This window comes from Humulus lupulus, chromosome 4 (genome assembly GCF_963169125.1).
Source record: "Humulus lupulus chromosome 4, drHumLupu1.1, whole genome shotgun sequence".
Classification (NCBI taxonomy): Eukaryota; Viridiplantae; Streptophyta; class Magnoliopsida; order Rosales; family Cannabaceae; genus Humulus; species Humulus lupulus.
The window spans coordinates 106,129,497-106,140,599 of record NC_084796.1 but is presented as its reverse complement, the minus strand read 5'-3'; positions in this window follow the sequence as shown (position 1 = coordinate 106,140,599).

Below are 11,103 nucleotides of genomic sequence, written 5' to 3'. Positions count from 1 at the left end.
TTCCAGGGCAATCTGCTTCCGGACGTCAGCGGACACCTGACTTTGCCCCCTGCCACTCACTGGCCCAATATTTTGGAAGGATGCCAGCAGCCCATACTCTCTCAGAGATTCGGTGGTCACAAGTCCTTCCACCTTCAGCTCCTCCTCCGAGAACCCCTCGTAGAATTGCGACCTCCTTATCATCTCCGCACAGCGAGGCGTCTGCGGGATGGCTTCTGCAAAATTCAAACATGGGTGTCAAAGATCCTCCCGGAAGGCAAATCAAACGTAAAGGAACAAAGTTGAAAAGGAGAAGAAGGAGCACTTACCAGGGACTTTGAAGTCCAAAGATAGGGCTGGCACCCTCTTCAGTGGGAAGCCAGTCGTCAGGAACCAGTACTCCCGGAGGTCTGGAACCCTCGCAGTATGACAAGTGGGACACATCACGTCCGGGTGCCTCTCCAGCCTGTAAAATCCCACCTTGTCTGGATGACCTCTCATGGGCTGAGACTTCAACCCGTAGAAGTACAGCACCTCCTCCGGGGTAGGAGCCTCCAGGTCCCGGGACTTACAAAAGATGTACCACCCCGCTAGGAGCTTATAGCTGGGGGGAATCAACTGGAAGGGGGCAATCCCCGCCTTCACGCAGAAATGGGCAAAATAACTCCTTAGGGGCAAATGTACCCCACACACTATATGTGCCCAACTCCAGGCACCAAAGCCCTCGTGACTCTGGCTAGCCGACTCGCCCAGCACCGACAGACGGTGCCACATCAGACCTGGGATGTTCTTCAGGCCTGCCTCTGAGGAATACAGCTCCAGCATGCCGTAGTTCCTGAATAGGTTTGGCTTCTGGTCCATCTCCCAGATTGAACTGTTGGTAGTCGGCGGGCTAGCCGCGACCACTTTTGTCTTTCCTTTCCCCTTTGCGCCGGCGACAGGGGAACCTCGCTCCTGGGCGGATTCAGCCTCTACCGCAGCGATAGTTCGTTCCTTTGAGGTGTTCGTCACTGAACAAAAGAAACAAAAAAAAAAACACTCTAAGCAGTCAGCACCCTTGTTATACCCTAACAGTATCAAAGGCGTCGGGGAGACCCTCCCCGAAAACTGCTTGGAGAGGCTCCCACCGAGCTTGCCGAGGGGTTGGCACCATGCCACCCGAAGGACAGCAAGGAACCAAACTCAAACTCTGAGCCTAAGCCCGCCGAGAGAAGTGCTTTTCCAGGGAAAGACACCTTAAAGGCGTTCACGCTTATGCCCTAAAACAGTAAACCAGAACGGCACAAGCAAAACGGGGAACAACTTTCCGAACGCCAATCGTCAAAGCATGCAAAAAGATTACTTATTGACTCACATCAGTCACATGCCTATCAAAGCCCTATTCACGCATGCACATAGGCGATACTGGCAGAAAACTCAACTCTAACAACTACCAACAACCTAAGGTTTGGGAGGAAAGAGAAAAGTAGAAATACTTACTGGTACTCGGGTAGTTGAAGATTGAAGGAGTAACCGGATCACTGCACAGCACGATCGCGAGAAGTAAAAGCTGCAAAGACAAACGGCGATTCAAACCCTGAACTTCGGCGAACAAACCCACTGCCAAATCGAAAGAAAAGTTTCTAGATTCCTTACCAAAAGAAGTGGCAAGTTCGAAGGAATGGAAGCTTAGAAGCCTGAGAGTTCGAAGATGTGGGAATCTGAGAATTTGAAAGCTCGAGAATTTGAAAGCGTAAAGAGGAAGAAAGGTCCGTTCCCTCGTTTTTATAGCAGGAAAGAAGTCGTTTCGAATTCTTCAAATGGACGGTCCCGATCTTCCCATTCCGTGTGCATCAGATCCAACGCCTGGGGGTAAAGGACCGGTCCTATTTATGGCTCCTCGGATAGGAATAAAGTATTTATTTCCCATCATTGCACCATCTCGGGCCCAGCGTACCATTAAATACCGTCAAATCACCACTCAGACGCCTGACGCACGTGAACTCAGCCAATCGCCTCACGCACACGTCTTGGTCACAGAGCCATTCCCGGCATGACGCGTGGCCCTTGCCACACTTGAGTACTTGAGTTCAGACAGAAGAAATTTCCTTTCTTTGTCATACTAACACTCAGGCGGGAAAAAGGAACCCTTCCAGGAACACAGGAGGTGACCCCTCGCCTAATCTAGAAACCAGAATACCCGGAGGACTGTACAAGCTCCCGGATCTATCAAAGCTCCGTGACCTTGGGGGGTAAATGTTATCCAGATTTCCGGATAGCGTCTAGATGGATATCCTCGGGGAAGCAGAATTATCAAAGTCTTTCGCGGAAGGTGACCAGAGCTCGCGGATGGACAGAAAGGCTTCGCCTCTCCCGTTTAGTGTCCGGCTTACTCTTTCAAGCAAACGCGACACGGAAGCTCATCAACTCTCCCGGAATTCCGGAGGGATATCCTTCGAGGAAGCTCCTTCCAGGAGAAGCTCTTCAGGTTGCCTTCGCGGAAACAGTTTCGTGCCTCGCACAGAACAAGACCAAGCGGTCGAGTCATGGAGGAGGCATAGTTGGAATGATATCCGCCTGACACAGGATCCCGCCTGACACGCCCGACAGGTCAAGGCCGCACACATCCCAGCACGCCTAAAAGTACCATTTCGCCTACTGTTCCGCTGACAGCTTGGAAAAGACGGCTGCCTTTGTGCATTCCCCATACTTTCACTTAAATATACCCACATAGAGCCTGGTAGCCAGGCGACTACGATAATTGTATCCCCTATTTATGGCTGGTGTAATTAAGAATCATGTGAGTAGAGAAAAACCCTAATCCAAAACCCTAGCTATAAATACCCCCTCATTTTACGATAGAGAGGACGGCCAACAAATTACATAGCAAGAACTCTGCTAAAATCTCTCTAGCTTCATCTTCTTCAAGAGAACCCGAGAGAAACACTGTAAGTGTGTGAAGTTCTTGTACACCAGCCATCTTACTGTAATTCTCTACAAGTATAATAACATCGACTCGTGGACTAGGGCTCATTAACGCCTGAACCACGTAAAAAACCTGTTTGTCTAATTACATTCCTGCACTTCTACAGTTATTATCTTTTTATTATTCTGTTTGTATTTGTTTCCGAAAAACTCGGTAAACAATAATTTATATTTTGTGTAAGGATTCACACTATTTCGAACCTTGTATTTTACCCGATTGTCCGCTTGGACCCTTTATTTTTAAAAATTAACTTTTGGAGATAGATTATTTTAAATACATGTATTTTGATTGATTACCCATTTAGACAATTTATTTTTAAAAACTAACTTATATATAAATTACCATGAAGTCAGAGAGACCATCCGAGCATACACCAAGCATACACGGTATAGATAATCATAAATTTAAAAAGAATAAAATAAAAAAATGTGAAAAAATTAGAAAATAGATAGTAGTTTCGAGAGATTTAAGAGTGTCACATCATCTCATTGTGACTATCCTTTATATAAATACTAGGTGCAAGCAATATGCAAATGCACATTTGCTTAGTTTTATTTTAAAAAATTATTAAATATATTTATTGTTGGAAAAAGCTTATACAGGATCTTTATTTATTTTCATGTATATCTAATATTAAACAAATTAATACGAGATAGCCTAAAACATGTTTCTAAAATTGAATTCAAAGATAAACAAATAATATAATACTTACAGTATACGCAGCGGAATTAAGAGTCCTTCCTTCAGTTTCTCTAACTCTTGTATCCTCTCTGTCGCAGAGTATTACCAAGAAACTGAACCGATCTTCTATTTTCTTCACGATCTTCCAATGTATCCTTAGAACCACCTAGACTAGTGTGGGCAATTCTCAACACATGAGATAGATATAGAGAGAAGAAGAGAAAATAACAAAGTGGCTTAGAAAAGGACTTGTGTTTAGAGAGAATATAAAACTATCAGAAAATCTGACTTGTCTGTCGTCTCTAAAATATTCTCTCTAAGCACTCATTTTATAGACTCAATTAGGCCATTTAATTTAATTAAAAAATCAATAAAATAACAGCCATTTTGAAGCCCTAGGTCGAAATTATCATGGGCTATAGGCCCGTGAAATTTCCCATTTGATTATAAGCCCATTGGACTTAAAATCAAGGCCTGTATTATTTTCTATTGATTTAATTAATTAAATAATTATTTAAATCCTTTATCAAATTAATTATTTATAATTTGAACCTTGATTTAAACTTATTTATTAATTTAGATACAAATTTATCTTAATTAATAAATCTGCCATAATTTCTCTTTTCTTCTCAAAATTACACAACTCTGTGAAACTATCCAAAATTGACCTGGTCAACTTTGATAATTCTAATTGATGATTAAATCAATTAATTGAGACTATCTAGATGATTTTATCCAAGGTACAATGGGGACCATGGGCCTATGAAATCAAGCTCCAATAAGTTATCATAAATCTAACAAATAAATTTACTAACTTATTAATTCCTCGTGACTCCACTATAGACTTGGAATTGCACTCTTGAATTCATAGAACGCTCCATAACAAATATAGATACGCTATGAATTATCCATTGTTACAACCATAATTGTCACTCAATCCTCTATAGACGGTCTACAATGAGATAGGACTAAAATACCGTTTTACCCCTCATTGTATTTTATCCTTAAAACACTTAGTTCCTTGTAAATGATATTTCAGTAAACTAATTTAATTACTGAAATGAGATCTCTATCATTTAACACCTTGAACCAAACTAAAAGGAAACCATCATTTCACTTCTTCATCAGAAGCTATAGATGTTCATATCTATGATTAACACTCCCACTCAATTATACTACCGAGTTCCCAAGATGTAAGTATGGGCTAGTCCGTAGGGTAAGCTGGTAACGAACAAGTCAAAGAACTCAAATAATACAATCAGTTAGAATACTAACCACTCAGAATTGAGATTGAATTGACCTATGGTCAACTATATGATATGAATAGAATAGATAATAACGGCATGTTTACTTATCTTATCAACTGTCAATATCGGTCCTGTCCGATGTAACATATACATCCGATCTTATCTACTTTGCTAATGTTCTGGAAAGAACATAACACTGTAATGTGTAAGTAGATCATATCGTAGATTGGCAAGTCAGTGTAAATCCGGTGCACTGACTAATCTTAGGACTAACTTATCTTGAACATATAATCATATTTATATTCCACTGTGATTACGTCACTATAAATAAGATTAGCTATATGCTCGGGATTTAATAGAAGTTTATATTAAATAAATAATCATGAAAATAAAACATGTGAGCAAAGTGATTGACCAAGTCAAAAAATGATTTCTATTCTTTTATTGATAATAAAATGAGATTACAAAGAATTTGGGTTTTAATTAGGGCATAAAACCCCAACATTTATTAAGTTTTTATGATTGTCATCTAAATTTTAAATAAATAAACAATATTATATATATATATAAATGACATAGACATATTAAAAGAAAAATTAAACTTAAACATTGTTTATGGTTTCTTAAAAAAAATATATATGATAATATTTTAGATCATAAATTACATTATTTAATGTATAAAACATTCATGATATTATTCAAATCACACATTTATAATTGGAGAAAAAGTTTGTTTATTCTTGATAGAAGATAAATGTTATTCTAATTTCTTATGTAGTTACACAGTCATACTGTTTGTACACACACAACACTTATATATAATGTATTTATAATAATATTTGTTGTTATTTAATATGAATATATATTTAGTTAAGTTATATTAAGTAATAAAAATACATGTTTTATTTATAAATATAAATAATAGTTTTTTTATAAAAATTAAGATTATGTTTTATATATTATTATAATAATGATATTTTATAATATTTGAATTTATACTAACATAATTATTAAATATCTAGTCTTGTATTAAATATTTGAATTTATATTAATATTATTAATATATATCTAGTATAGTATTAAATATTATTATAATAATGATATTTGGAATATTCCATTAAAGTTAACAAAAGAAACCCTTAAAATCAAGAATTTATGTTATCTACACACTTTTTATATAAAAGAGATATAGATATATATTTAAAAAGACACTTAAATATCTCTCATTTAAATTAGTTAATTAATTTATATCTCTCATTTAAATTAATTAATTTATTATTATATGCAGATAGATATTTAGAAACTAAAATAAAATAAAATAGAGCTAATTATTATTATATTTTAAAAAAATAGAATAAAATATATTTTTTAGAAAAAAGTTGAATAAAAAAATGAAAATAGATCAAGTGAATTAGAACAATTTTAGAGTGTCACGTCATCTCCTTAGGGCTCTCCTTTATATAAATACTAGATACGAGCAACGTGCAATGTACATTTGCTTATATTTATTTATAGAATTTATTAATTATTTTTATTAACTTTGTATGATTGTCATATAAATTTCAAATAAATAAAAAATATTATATATAAAATAACAATATAAGTATATTAAAAAAAATAAACCAAAACATTGTTTATGAGTTTTTAAAATATATATATAATATGATAATTTTTTTAAATATAAATGATATTATGTATTATATATTATTGTTATAATGATATTTTATAATATTTAAATTTATATTAATATAAGTATTAAATATCTAATCTTATATTAAATATTATTATAATATTTGAATTCATATTAATATATGTACGGCCTGATTTTCCCACGGGCTGATTAGCAGGACGAGCCTCGGACTAATCAGGTTTAGTCCGAGGTGCCCACAGGACGAAGATCCTATTTCCAGGACGGATCTTCTCAGCTCGAGAGGGGGCATCAGAAGGCCACGCCAGGAGAACAGCTCGTAATACGATCTATTCGTGTCACGAGGAGCCCAGGAAGCTCTGAGCCTTTATGAAGTCAACGCACGCAAGATAAACGTGCATATATCTGACATCACGTGTCTGATATCCCCCTGACTTCTCGGACACGCAGTAGGAACGTGCGTGTCAGACACCCACGAATAGGTTGGGCCGTGCGGCCCATTATCTCCTTCCATGCTGATTAGACCACACTTATGTGTCAGGTTTAGGAATTAATCATGAATGCCACAGAGTTGATATGACAAATGGTAAGGTCACGGGATGACCTCCCTACCAACTTCCAGGTGCCTTCTCCTATAAATATGGAGACCCTGGGAGTTGATAGGGGTTGGGAAAAATAGTCTTTGAAGAACTATATACTTTGTAAACCAAATACCCAGAGAGGATGAATAATATTGACTAGTGGAGTAGAAGGATTTTAACCTTCAAACCACTTAAAAACGTGTCTTGAGTCACCTAGTTCATTATATAAGATTTCATATCTGTGACGGTTCTACCTTGAGTGCTAATCTCTTTCTCTTCTTCTCTTAATTACCTGTTGTCGAAGAACCGCGTCAACAGTTTGGTGCTTTCATTGAGAGCAAGTTCGATTAGTACTACCGCAAACATCCAACTATGGTGACCACTCGATCCAGGCATGGCAACGAGACAGAATAGCATGATGGGCAGGAGGCCCACCAGGTTGCCATCCCTGATGAGCAAGCTCCTGAAGTCCAGCAGAGGCCAGGAAAGCAGCCGGCGGGCCAAGACGACACTGGTAGTTCAGCGCCCCGGTCGCCTAATCCGAATCCATGTTATTATTCTGCGGTGGAGATGGAGAATGTTCTGCTGAGGAGCCAGTTAGCAGCAGCTGGTCAGCAAATCCAGGATATTCTGAGCCGACTACCCCCTCTCACAACCAACGGTAACGTTGGAGAGAGGCAAGGCGAGGCTCCTAAGTCTCGCCGAAGTAATCGGTCCAGGCATAGCCATTCGGGTAGACTTACTGCAGCTAACTCCACCCTTTCATCACACCATCAGGAGGCAAACTTCAGGGAAATGCCTCGGACCGGACAGCAGCAGTACAGCCGTTCGGTTAGGACATCAACCCCTAGCTCTCAGCCTTCCTCGAGGACGCCCAGAAGAGATCGAGGAAATTCCCGAAGAAGGGCCGAGGAAGGCCAGAGACGTCAGCCCGTCCCCGAAGAACGTCCAGTTCCTCGTCCAGCTCGCCCAGCGCGGGACCAGCAAGCTGACAGGGCCGAGAGGCCCCCACCAAATTTAGTCCGTCCGGACGGCACTAGGATCGCCTCCCCGGTCAGGCATCCTCCTTCTCCCATCAGATATCCGTCTCCTCAGCCCGTCCGAGACATCCCGACCTACGGAAATAGTAGGAGAGACCCGCCGTCAGCTGGACCCTCCTAGCGCGGCAGGGTGCCGGAGGAAGGATCAGGTCGTAGCCGCCAAAGACGTACCCCGAGCCTGTCCAGCAGGAGTCACTGGACCGGTAGTGGACGGAGTGATCTCTCGGGAGGAGACTTGCGCCAGCGACTAAGTTCAGCACAAAGTCACCATACTACCCAGCGAGGCGACCTTCGAGATCGCCTCAATTCTCACAGAGAGGATCGAGTTAGGGATGGTAGCCAGGCCCGCTCAGTGGGGGTCCGATCCGAAGTACGTAACGGTGGAAATGTCCCAAGTAACCTATCTCAAGATAGGAGGGGCAACAACCCACCTAATATGTACAACGGGTCCGGAGCTGTTGAACAGCCCCGGAATAACCCAGGATCTCAGGACAAAACCCTAGAGCGCCTAACTCAGATGGAGGAGCTGATGAAGAAGCTCCTATCGGAAAAAGAAAAAGACGAATATGATTCAGGGGACGAGATGGAACTCTTCGCCCCCAATATAGCAGCAACGGCATACCCTTCTGGCTTTCGTATGCCCTACTTTTCAAAGTTCAACGGGGATGGAGACCCGTCTGACCACTTAGGGATGTTCAACACCCTAATGATGGCCCATAACATCGGCCCGGAGCTGCGTTGCTTGATCTTTCCCTCCACCCTGACTGGACCTGCCAGGCAGTGGTTCAAGCAGAGTAAAAGGCAGTCAATCAGCTCCTGGAAGACCTTCTCGGCGGACTTCAAGAGGGCATTTCGTGCCTCTCAGGCCGCCCGAGTCCAGGCCGATTCCTTAGCTAACGTGAGGCAGCAGCCCGGTGAGACGTTGAAAGCCTACTTGAGCAGATTTGCAAATGTCGCTCCTCAAGCAAGGGATGCTGACGATAGCTCCAAACTCATGGCCATGAGGACCGGGATCCTAGTCGGCGGAGACCTGTGGAAAGATATTCAAAGGAGGGGAGTCAGCTCGGTTAGCGAATTCCTTAACAGAGCCCAAGAGTGGATAAACTTGGAAGAAGCTGAAGCTTCGGCCGCCGGGACCAGCCAGGTCCCCGAGAAGACCGCTGGGACGGGGACAGAGATAGTAGTGGCGACTCCCGACGTCGCGCAGAATAACCAGCCCAGTGGTAGCAAAAGAACAGGACATGGTGAAAACAACCAGCACGGCCAGAAGAAGAATAAGTCTGTGGATAAGTTCAAGCCCGTGTTCACAACCTATGCCGAGCTCACCCAGACCAGGGAAAATATTTTCCTGGCCAACGCTACTCGGGTCCCCTGGAAGAGGCCGGAGCCATTGAAGCACCCTAAGGGAAGGAGAGACGCTTCCAAATTCTGCCGTTTTCATAATGACGTCGGGCACAATACCGACGACTGCAGGCACCTCAAAGATGAAATCGAGACTCTTATCCGAGCAGGTCCATTGGTGCAATACTCGCGGAACAGGGTCCCGGCAAGTCGACCCATTCCGGAGGTCCCAGCCAGTCAGCCCGGGCGTCGGGCAGATCAGGACGTCCTTCCCCCCGTGGTCGAGGGAGAGATATCCACCATCTCTGGAGGATCACACATGGCTGGCACGAGTAGGGGCGCCCAGAAGAGGTATGTGAATGAATTAAAGGCCCACAACGGAGCGGAGTTCGCCCCGGAACAGCGTCAATTAAAACAGCAACGATTAGAGAAACAACCGATAACTTTCACGGAGGAAGACGCAGGCCATGTCCAATTCCCTCATAACGATCCCTTGGTCGTAGCAGTCCAGCTCGCCAACCGGAAAGTAAGGAGAGTGTTGGTGGACAATGGGAGCTCGGTGAACCTCCTGTTCCGATCCACCTTAGAAAAAATGGGTCTGACTGTTGCCGAGCTGAAGGCAACCTCGATGATGCTATATGGTTTTTCAGGAGAAGGATCAGCAGCGATAGGGACAATCGAGCTGGTGATAACCCTAGGAGAGGAGTCCCGAACAGTGTCCAAACTACTCGAATTCGTGGTCATTGACTGCTCCGCTGCCTACAATGCCATTTTGGGCCGACCTACGCTCATAGCCTTCAAGGCTCTCACTTCCATCCGGCACCTCGCCATGAAGTTCCCTACTTCAACAGGGGTCTGTACTATCAAGGGCGATCAGCTCGCTGCCAGGGAATGCTACAGCATTTCCATGAAGGGAAAATCTAAACCCGGGCAGGTGACGATGGCCATTCAGGATGAAGAGGAATCTCAGGGACCCAAGGCGGCTCCTGAGATTAAAAAACCTCAGATTTCCGAAGACGAAAAGCTCGCCCTAAGTGAGGACATTGACCCCCGTGTAGGCGAGGACAGGTCCGAGCTACAAGCTATTGAGGAGCTCGAGGAGGTGAGCATCGATAAACAAAACCCATCACGGACGGTTAAGCTCAGAAAGAACCTCTGCGATAAAAGAAAGGCGGAGCTGACTACGTTTCTGCAGAAGAACCTAGACGTATTCGCATGGTCGCACGAGGACATGATAGGAATCAGCCCGAGCATCATCATGCACACGCTCCACCTGGATAAAAGCGTCCCTTCCAAGTCTCAAAAACAGAGGCGTCTGGGAACAACTCGAGCCGAAGCCCTCGAAGAAGAAGTGGCCTGGCTCAAAAAGTGTGGCTTTATTCGTGAAGCCAAATTTCCAATTTGGGTCGCCAATCCCGTGCTAGTTCCAAAGCCCAACGGGAAGTGGCGGACCTGTATTGACTTCTCCGACCTGAATAAAGCCTGCCCCAAGGATTGCTTTCCATTGCCAAGGATCGATCAATTGGTGGATGCCACGGCGGGGCACGAGCTCATGTCCTTCATGGACGTGTACTCAGGCTACAATCAGATCGCGATGAATCCGGCAGACCAGGAACATACC